Here is a 9520-nt window from a genome sequence, read left to right as displayed (position 1 = left end):
GCTCGGCGGCCCCCTCACCAGTCCTCGGAGGGGAGCAAAAAAGAGAGCTTCCGCCGCTTTTTCCCTTCTTAAATATGTTATCACAGAGGTGTTACCAACTTCTCTAATTGGGCTAGTAACCTGCCCATCGTCAGAGCCTGACACAATTGGCTATGTGCTGGACACAGTATAAGCTTCGAGCAGCTTTCTCCCGCCCACCAAAAAACTAGACTATTTTTAAACTAACACAGCATGCAACTTTTTGCTGCTCCCGCAGTCCAGCTGAAAATAAAACTAGCCTTTTGCACAGCCAAACGGAAAAGAGAGATGTTGCTAGAAAGGTCTTAGATTCTTGGACATTTTTTAGAGTAAGTTTTAAAATACCTGGCTCATGATCTGTCTCTTCATGCTATGAAATGCCTAATATACATCTCAAAGGGATAGCAGAGAGAGGTAATGTTCTTTGAATATGACCTTGTTAGGGCTTCTTTAAGTGCCAGATTTCTAAGAAATCTTGATGAAAATGGTTGCCTTCAAGCAGCATCCTAGTTGCTCTTCTATATATAAGAGAAAGCAGGAAGACAAAAATAGGAAAAAGCAAAACCTATTTTGTGGCAAATACGGAGCTGTTGAGATCAGGACAATTTTTTATGCAGTAGCTTGTGAACCTTATGCTAGAGCTTTCAGAAAATACAGTCCCTCTCTTCCTAATTCAGTTCTGTCCAAAAGGAAATAGGATTTAGTCTCTTCTTCGCAAAACATACTAAAAATGTCAGTCAGGTATTCCATAAATAAGGATGGACACGGGCCATGTACACCAGGCACCAAAACCAAGTTTGGCTCTATTCTAGAAGCAAGATTTGGAGATGACTTCAGTGTTAGTCCTTCTCTACACACATGAAGATAAATGTGTCTTTCATTCTCAAACTGCAGGTATAAAAACCTTAACTACCAAATTGTGTTAAAATTGAATAACTTTTGAATATTATTGATATTCGAACAAAAGCCTAAGCCAAATTTAGGAGTAAAAATTCTGTCATCCCATTTAAACGCAGTATAAAACATATGTTTTCATTAAAGTGGCTGTGATCATTGAAGGTACTACCTGTCCTTCCGTATTGTGTCTTACTACCTCTTGAACATAAAACTGAAGCTCTGGAGGATAGGTGGTCTCTAGGAACTGAGTTTATTTCTAAATATACACATGCTAGGACTGAACTGGCTGAAAATGTTGTTTCTCTATGTAAAACACTGAAGGAGAAAATATTTCTTCTCATATGGATTTCTCTTCTCCTTTGGGATTATTCTAACAATTTGTTTTCTGTTTGGGTGGGAAAATCTGTCTGCCCTTCATCCCAGCCAGTTTTAATTCCCACATCACCTAGGAAAGAGGTGGATCGGGAAGGCCTGGTGGGAAATGGCAGCAGAGGGCAAGAAAAACACTGATTTTATCCAGTACTGCAATTATTTCCCTGTGCATGGATGTGAATGATTGGTTTCTATGGCACACCAGAGGGACGGAAAATCAGTAACAGCTGTTCTCACAAGTTTGAAATTAAACACTTACAAAATACTGAAAGAAACAGGTTTTGTCTTAGAATTTTTTCACTAACCAAAATTCAGTGGAAATTTTCATGAGATTTTTTTTTTTTTTTTTTTCCTTACGACAAAAATTTGGGGGTCCTAAATTTTTTTTGTTGTTCTGGACATGACCTTAAAAATTGACCATTTATTTTGACAGGGAAAAAATTTTAATGTGCTTTCAAGGTAATGGTTAAGAAATGATGAATTCCTGTGTTGTAAAGATACAGATTTTTATTGCTGTCATATTGATGTCAGATAATTTGATGACTGGTCCTTCTACAGGATAGAAAAACATAGCCTTGGAATGAGTTTCCTTTAATATCTGTCAAATATCAATTAAAATGTTTTCATTAATGCAGTAATGTCTCTCACCATATAAACTGTATTGTCTAATTCTGATAAATTTAATTATACATCTTCATTAACTGGAAGTCTGAGGGACTGCTGATGCGAAAAATATTTGATGAGCTGTCCTTCAAGTCAATCTTGGCAAAAACATCATAAACCAGTAATTTGGGCTAACTTGTTTACTTGAAACCTCCCCCCCACCCCCAATATTATTTATTGTAGTTTATTGTATTTGTTTATTTAAATATTGGGGTTTGGAGGAGAAATAGCTGAAGAATGAGGATCTGGAAAGAGGATAGTCTAAGACTGCCTTATCCAAGAAAAGCAATGTCTTGGAGAAAGAAAGTCTATGCTTCTTGTTTTCAGGAAAAGTACTTTCAATGTATGGTAGATGGGTAATAGTACAGGTACTTGGAATAATATCTTGGACAGGTCACTTAATTAATTTAATTCAAAACAACTGTAGCCGTTTTAGTTATCTTCTTTTTTATCCCAGCTGAAGACCAAGTCTCTTGATCTTGTTAAATGGATACAAATATATGTTTGTAAAACAGCAATGCTTTAGATTTTGACAACAGAAGCTGTAAGTCATATCAGCATCAGGATGAAAAGCACCCTACTCCAGGTTTGTTGATTAAAAAAAAATTCACTTGGTTCCAAAACAGAAGATGAATCCTTGAGGCATCTGGTTACACATAGGAAAATAATGTCCTGTGGCTCAATTCCTTTGATTTTCAAATATGTGTCTACATAAAAAACACAACAAAATTTACTTTCATTGGCTTCACTGCTCTTGATGTTCTGATTGTAACACTTCATGTGCGTTCTTTTAAATATTGTATCTCCCCTTTTTAAAATCCAGCCTTGGGTTTGGAGGCATACAGGTTGAAATTCACTTCTATTTATGATACACAAAACAGCTCTGGTAATAGATCTATTAGAGTGTCTAAACATAAACTGTATAGACAAGTGAGGAAGAGCATAGAAGATGAAGGGTTAAGTGATGATGTGAGAAGAAACTGAGCTCAAAACTGGAACTGGTATAAATTGAGAAAACTATATAGCTCCAAGGTGTTTTAAGACTTGAAAGCTATTAATTCTTTACACAATGTTACCAATAGTTACCTGGGTAGGTTGTATTAAAATAAAGCTGAGAGTTAACTGAAGCTTACATTTTACAGGTGCATGTTTAATTAAATTGTATGTTTTATCTGTAGTAATAAAATATGAGACTCATCTGAGTTAACATAGAGTTTTACAGTTTGAAGGTCTGAACCATCTCCAGCATCTCTGTGCAGGGCTGTTTGGTATATGAGCCATAACATCCATTCAAGAAAAGTGCTATTCTCTGAACCTTTCCATTTGCAGCTAGAAAGCTGTCCTGCTCATCATGCTGGTGTTGTATTAAACAAGTAAATAGAACAGCTTCCTGTTCTGGAATGAAGTGAACCTACGAACTCAAAAGAAAATTCTCCTGATTATCAGAGAGCACTCGTCTTTGCATGTGATTTAAATTTAAAAGCACCAGCACAGGATAGTACTCTGAAACTCATCCTTCAAGCCATGCTGAAGGACATACCACAGTTTTCTGTTGATGTTGGAGGACATAGAAGGACACTTGTACATAAGGCAGCATTACTTGATAAACCCTTATAAACCACCTGCACTGTTCTCACAGTGGTTGCTTCTAGTCTTTGTTGACAGTGAATAATCTTTTGAATGTCTCCCTGCTACAACAGGCTAGATTTCAGGTATAACCCTGGAAAAGGCCCAATTCAGTATGTCCTGTATGTCCTACTGCTTCAGTTTTGTCTACAGAGGAACTGAACTTGCTTGATGTGTACTTTTAGACTATGATTTTGCAAACTGAATGTCCAGAACTTTACAAGGAAAACTGATGACCTGATTGGTCACTTCTCCCTTATCATATCACAGCACTTTAACCTTACTCTTTTTGAAACCAAAAGGGCTTCAATCTAGTTCCCACTCAAACCAGTGCAGAAACCCCTCCAGAAGGTTGGCTAATGAGGTTGTCTCCATTTGGCAAGGGGATTTTGCCAAAACATCTGGATTCAGCTCTGCAAGCAGTCCAGTAGAATTGCTGCGTTTAAGAGGAGGAGGCTGGGAAGTTGAGTGCCATATCACTGTTGTGCTTGTCCTGTACACTGGACGAGCCTGAGCTGGCAGACATCTGCCAGACCATGTCTACCAGCCTTTGGCTGCAGCTCAGGCAGAGAGAAAGGTTTAAAATCTCCAATAAAGGTTTAAAACCAAAGTATCCTCTGCCTGGTGGTTATATTATGTGGATGCCAGTGCTGTGACTGTCCAGGCTGCATGGCAGGAGTTAGGATGAACCAAGACATCTCAATGGTTAGAAAAGGCTGAGTTTGGCCTTCTTTTGCTTGTGCACAGACGAGTCAGCACATCTGAGCAGATTCAGCTCATTGTCCATCTGTCCTGGCAGACGACAGTGATGCATCTACCAAGCTCTGGCAACACGAATGCTAAGAAACTTTTAAGGTAGAATCATACATGGTGACTTAGCAAACTTGTGTGAATAAGGAATGATCCAGACAAAACTGAAACGTATCTGCTGAAATTGGGCACAAAATTTCTTTGCAGTACTTTATTATCCATGAAAATTCAGAAAGATTTTCACATCCACGTCTGTTGAGGTCCAAGATGATTTATAGAGAAAAGTCATCTGAAATGAATTAATCTAATTTTCTCTACAGTGTTTGCTGTATTTTGGCTGTTCTTTGAGCTGGGAGAGAAGAAGGAAACAACTTTGTTTTTATTGCTATATTATAATGAATTTTCCAACTAAATGGATTCACAGCACTCATGTAGCTGCTCTGTTCCCTAGAAGCCAATGTAGCCAACAAAAACCTCTGCAGAAAGAAATCAGTACGTGTTGGGGTCTCCTCCCCCTGCCGTGTAGCCCTGGGAGAGGGGCCCTGAGGGCACAGACACGGGGTTTCCCTGCCCCTGCTCAGCCTCGTTCCCGTTGGTTGGTTTGTGTTCCCCTGCGCGGGCAGAAGGACCCTTGGTCCCGTGACTGTAACAGTTCCTCGGCAGAGCCCCGGCCATGCGGCTGGAGAAATAAACATCTCTGAAACATCTACCAAGAATCTGTCCATATATATTTCCTTTCCACGGGACTCCTGGTTTGGTGCATTGTGTTACAGAACCCCCGCTGTAACAAGTACCTGTACCCTGGAGATCATCATTGATTAGTAATGGTATTGATTTGTGCCCATCATAGGGCAGAACACATCTATCATACAGATAAACAATTTGTTCTTTAAAATACTGCTTGTAGGTGTGAAAGATTGCTGAGGATTGTTTTGGAAAGCTTGGACAAGTATCTCTAGCTGAAACATAAGCCTGAAGTCTCTCAAATACAATTTTCTGTTGCCTAACAATGTTTACTGCATAGGTATGCAAAAATATGTAACACTTTACCTTTGATTGTAATATCAAGTGGAAATGTAGCTTTTTCTTCTAAGGTTGTTAGCCTTGGCTAAACAAAACCAAAAAGTGACTTTTAAACAACTACCTTTTATTAGCAAGCAATACCTTAAACAATCATTCCCAAGAGAAATAGCATTACACTGGTGAAAGGAAGTAATAAGTTATTTAAGGTTTGGTCCTTGATTGGAAATTCTCTTCAAGCAATGATAGTATTATTTCTTCTCTCTATAATAGCACCCTGGGTTTGAATTTGAGACTATAATGTATACCTGTAATGATGCATTGCATGCACATTTATTGGGCAAATTCACATCTGGAATTCATTTTTCTCTGTTTAGTTTGCACCCCAGAAGAAGAGAGAAAGCAAAGATTATTTAAAGAAAAAATATTTTGTTATCATGCCTGACCAGCCTGCCTGTTTTCTCTGGCGGTGTGATGAAAGGGAGAACAGAGGGTGTTGTATACCTTGACTTTAGCAAGTCCTTTTATACTGTTTCCTGCAGTATTCTGGCTGCCAAATTGGTGAGATCTGGATTGAATAAGTGGACAATAAGGTGGGTGGAAATTTGGCTGGACTGTTGGGCTCAAAGGGGGATGATCAGCAGTACAAGGTCCAGCTGGAAGTGTATTACTAGTGGCATCCCTGGGATGGACACTATGGCCAAGACTGTCAATGGCTTTATTTACAATGTGGACAATTCCACTGGCTGTGTAGGGTTATTTTCATCTGGGGAGACACAAAATAGGTATGGTTGAACACAAGCACATAGGTGACCCTGTGAATATGCTCACTCTCCTTGCTTCTAAGGAGCACTTACAGTGCTTAACAGAGTGTGTGGATTCAAAATGACGCCAAAATTATTTTTGCTTTTATATATTCTTCATAAATATTCATAGCTCTGTAGACTATACTGTATAGTTATATAGTTCCTAGATAACTCCAGTCTTTTTCCTATTAGACTAAACACATTCCTAGGCCTCAATCCTAACCTTGCTTCTTCTGGGAAGCAAGGACAAGCCACTCTCCCAAGACACTTTCTCATAAACAAAGTACAGCTAGTAGCAAGAAAGGGGGGCTCCAGAAGAGGTGGAACCAAAGGGGGGAATTACCTCATTACCTGTGCTTCTAATTGGGGATTCTTGTCAATTATTCTAATTTGCTAAACTTATGGAAGTGTTGAAGCCCTGTACACATAGGCATTTTTCCATACTTGACCCTGGAGGCTTCCAATTAATGATCAGCTTTTATATTACTTCCTATATTGTCTCAAAAGTGTGTTGTTTTGTTTCTAGACTTTTAAGGCATCCAAAACACACTGACTTCATCTGTTCCATAGTATGAAGGAAGAGACATTGGACTGGGCTGGAAAATTGTGACCTAAATTGGTAATACTCCTGTTAGCTGATTTACTACTCCTGAGACTGCCTCTTATGTGTAAAATCAATCAGTAAATAATGGTATTTTCTCTTTATGCTGAACAGCTAAGAGCAGAGAGGGTGGATAGCCTTTGCATCACTTCAGATGATACTCTCCTGTGGTTCAGCATCACCCCTAGGACTTGGCCTACTCTTTAACTGTCCCACGCACATTTCTCTAGGAACTGCTCCAAAACTTAGATCTGAAATTCTTTCTTGGGACAAAAGTGGTATAAATACTGCTGTGGTGGGCATTTATATGAAAAAAAAAAAAAAATTGCTCTGTGGTAGACAAACAGTTTAGTGTCACACTGACCGCTGCTGTCTACTGCCCAGGCGAGCAGCCGGAGGCACGGAGCTTTAAAGCTGCTCCTCTGAAGCCTCTGCTCCACCCTGCGGAGCACAGGCTCCAGACACTGTAGCAGCCAGCAGCCCCCTACGAAGGGAGAGATAAAAAGTAGCGAGGAGCTTGCCGCGGGAGGTAATCCAACTTTATTGAAGGGTCTCCTCTGAGGACAAGCCCCACCTGCAACACTCCCATGCCTTACAAAGGGGGGGGTGAACAAGGGGAGTAAACCAACTAGGGACCAATAAGTGGATTAGGAGGGAGGGATGCTGGAGGGATGGACTCACACCTGGTCCAATGGTCTTGGTGGGTGGAGGGAGAGGGGTCACATGCCCCAATGGGGCATCGAGGTTTAGGGGATTTCCAAGAGGGGAGGTATCTGGGGGGGCAGGATCTCGGGGGACTGACAGGAGCCATATAAGGGTAATTAGGGAGGGCTCAGATGATGGACACCGAACCTTCGGGAACAACAGGAGGGGTTTGGGTGATTGATAGGCAGAGCCAGAACAAGGGGAGGAGAACAACCATATAGGGAGCACCAGGGGAGCAGCATGGGTCTGGGGCAAACCAATTGGGAGTAGGAATGGGGAAGGGTAGGGATGAACCACTGGGGTACAGAAAACATATAAAAATACAATAAAAACCTCGCATCACCACAGTTTAGTATTTACCTGGAGAAGAAAAACTTTCAGTGTCCAGGAGAGAGGTGGCAGCCAGCTTGTTTTTAATGGTTTAAGGTTTGGAAGTTTTTATTGGTAGGTTTTTTTTGGTGGTTTTTTTGGGTGGTTTTTTTGTTTGTTTTTGGGGGGGGGACCTCTGTACCAAAACAGCTGTATTCTACCCTTGAAGCAATATATGATTTTGGGAAAATAATATAAAAAAATCCTTTGGCATTTTACCCATTGGCTAGTTATTTCTAGACACCTATTCCCACCTGGTGTTTTGTAAACTACAGATTTAAAGCACTTCAAGTAGTCCACAAGACACTCATCCTCCTATTTTGCTGTTCCTATCTTCTGTCTTCAGTGTGCCTGACGTGAGTCATTACTCTCATTTCTACACTTCCTGACTATGAGCAGTTTGGGGTGAGACTAGGTACGTTTTTTTCCCCTCTCAGCTGTTATTTTCTTTGGGAGTAAAGGGCAGGGAAAATGTTTTGAAGTAAATTTAGTGTTTAAAAAGGTTGCCAGAGTAATGCAGGAGCTTCTTTTCTCAATGAAATGTGAAAAGGCACAAATTTCATTCATTTCCTGCCAGGATTCTTCTACTGTGACCTGAAAGGAAAGCCTTAAGAATTAGGAAGGCATTTCATTTTATATACCATCAGGGTTTCTCCACCCCACCTCTTCCTTGTCTTTTTCTTTCCCACTTTTTTATTCCTGCTATTATTGTTTTTTTATTTCTTACTTGTTTCTTTCTCCTGCTTCCCTCACATACCTTTCCTACAGCTGCATTTCAGGCTTCATCTCAATTTCTCAACTTCCTTCGGATTTCAACTCACTTCTAAATATTTTCTCTTACTTGTGTACCAAGGATCTAAATTACATGCAAAGAGAACGTAAACATCTCATCACATTGTAAAACCACACTGTCCTCGATGGCTACTGCCAAAAAATCACCAATATTTCTCATCATAGATCATGGAATCATAGAATGGTTTGGGTTGGAAGGGACCTTAAAGACCATTAAGTCCTAACCCCCCTGCCATGGATAGGGACACCTTGCACTAGACCAGGTTGGTCCAAGCCCCATCCAATCTGGCCTTGAACACTTCCAGGGATGGGACATCCACAACTTAGCATTCATCTAAAGGAAATGCTGTATGCCATACCTGATAACATCTAAGTCCTCTACAAGCCAGTTAAGTAAAACATAGTGCTATTTCAGAGCAGTCCTTCTTTCAGTAAATACTACTTGCATGGCTATTTCTTTCCCGTTTCCTATTTTAGCATATAACATTTTTTAAAGAAATACAATGGGAAGGTTCTTTTTCTCCTTAAGACATGATTTATATTCTCAGGTTGGTTTTTTGTTATTTGAGTAATTTCTTGTGGATGCAGAAAATTAGTAATCACCTTCAAAAAGAATGGATGTCAGAACCTGATTGGAGTAAAATGCATCCCTACCATTCATAAGCCACCAATAGATTCCACAACTCTACTGCTGTCCCTTGTAACCTTAAAAAACCGAACAAAACCCACAAAACCCAAACAAAAACAACACCCCCCCAAACAACAACAAAAACAGACAAAAACCAAAAAAAAAACAAACCTCCAAAACACCCCCCAAAAAATCCCCGAAAAACCAACCAACCAACCAACCAACCAAACAACAACAACAACAAAAAAAAACCAGAGAGAAAAATAGGAGAAA

Source organism: Corvus brachyrhynchos, unplaced genomic scaffold, assembly GCF_000691975.1.
Source record: "Corvus brachyrhynchos isolate BGI_N302 unplaced genomic scaffold, ASM69197v1 scaffold3, whole genome shotgun sequence".
Lineage (NCBI taxonomy): Eukaryota > Metazoa > Chordata > Aves > Passeriformes > Corvidae > Corvus > Corvus brachyrhynchos.
This window is presented reverse-complemented; position numbering follows the sequence as displayed.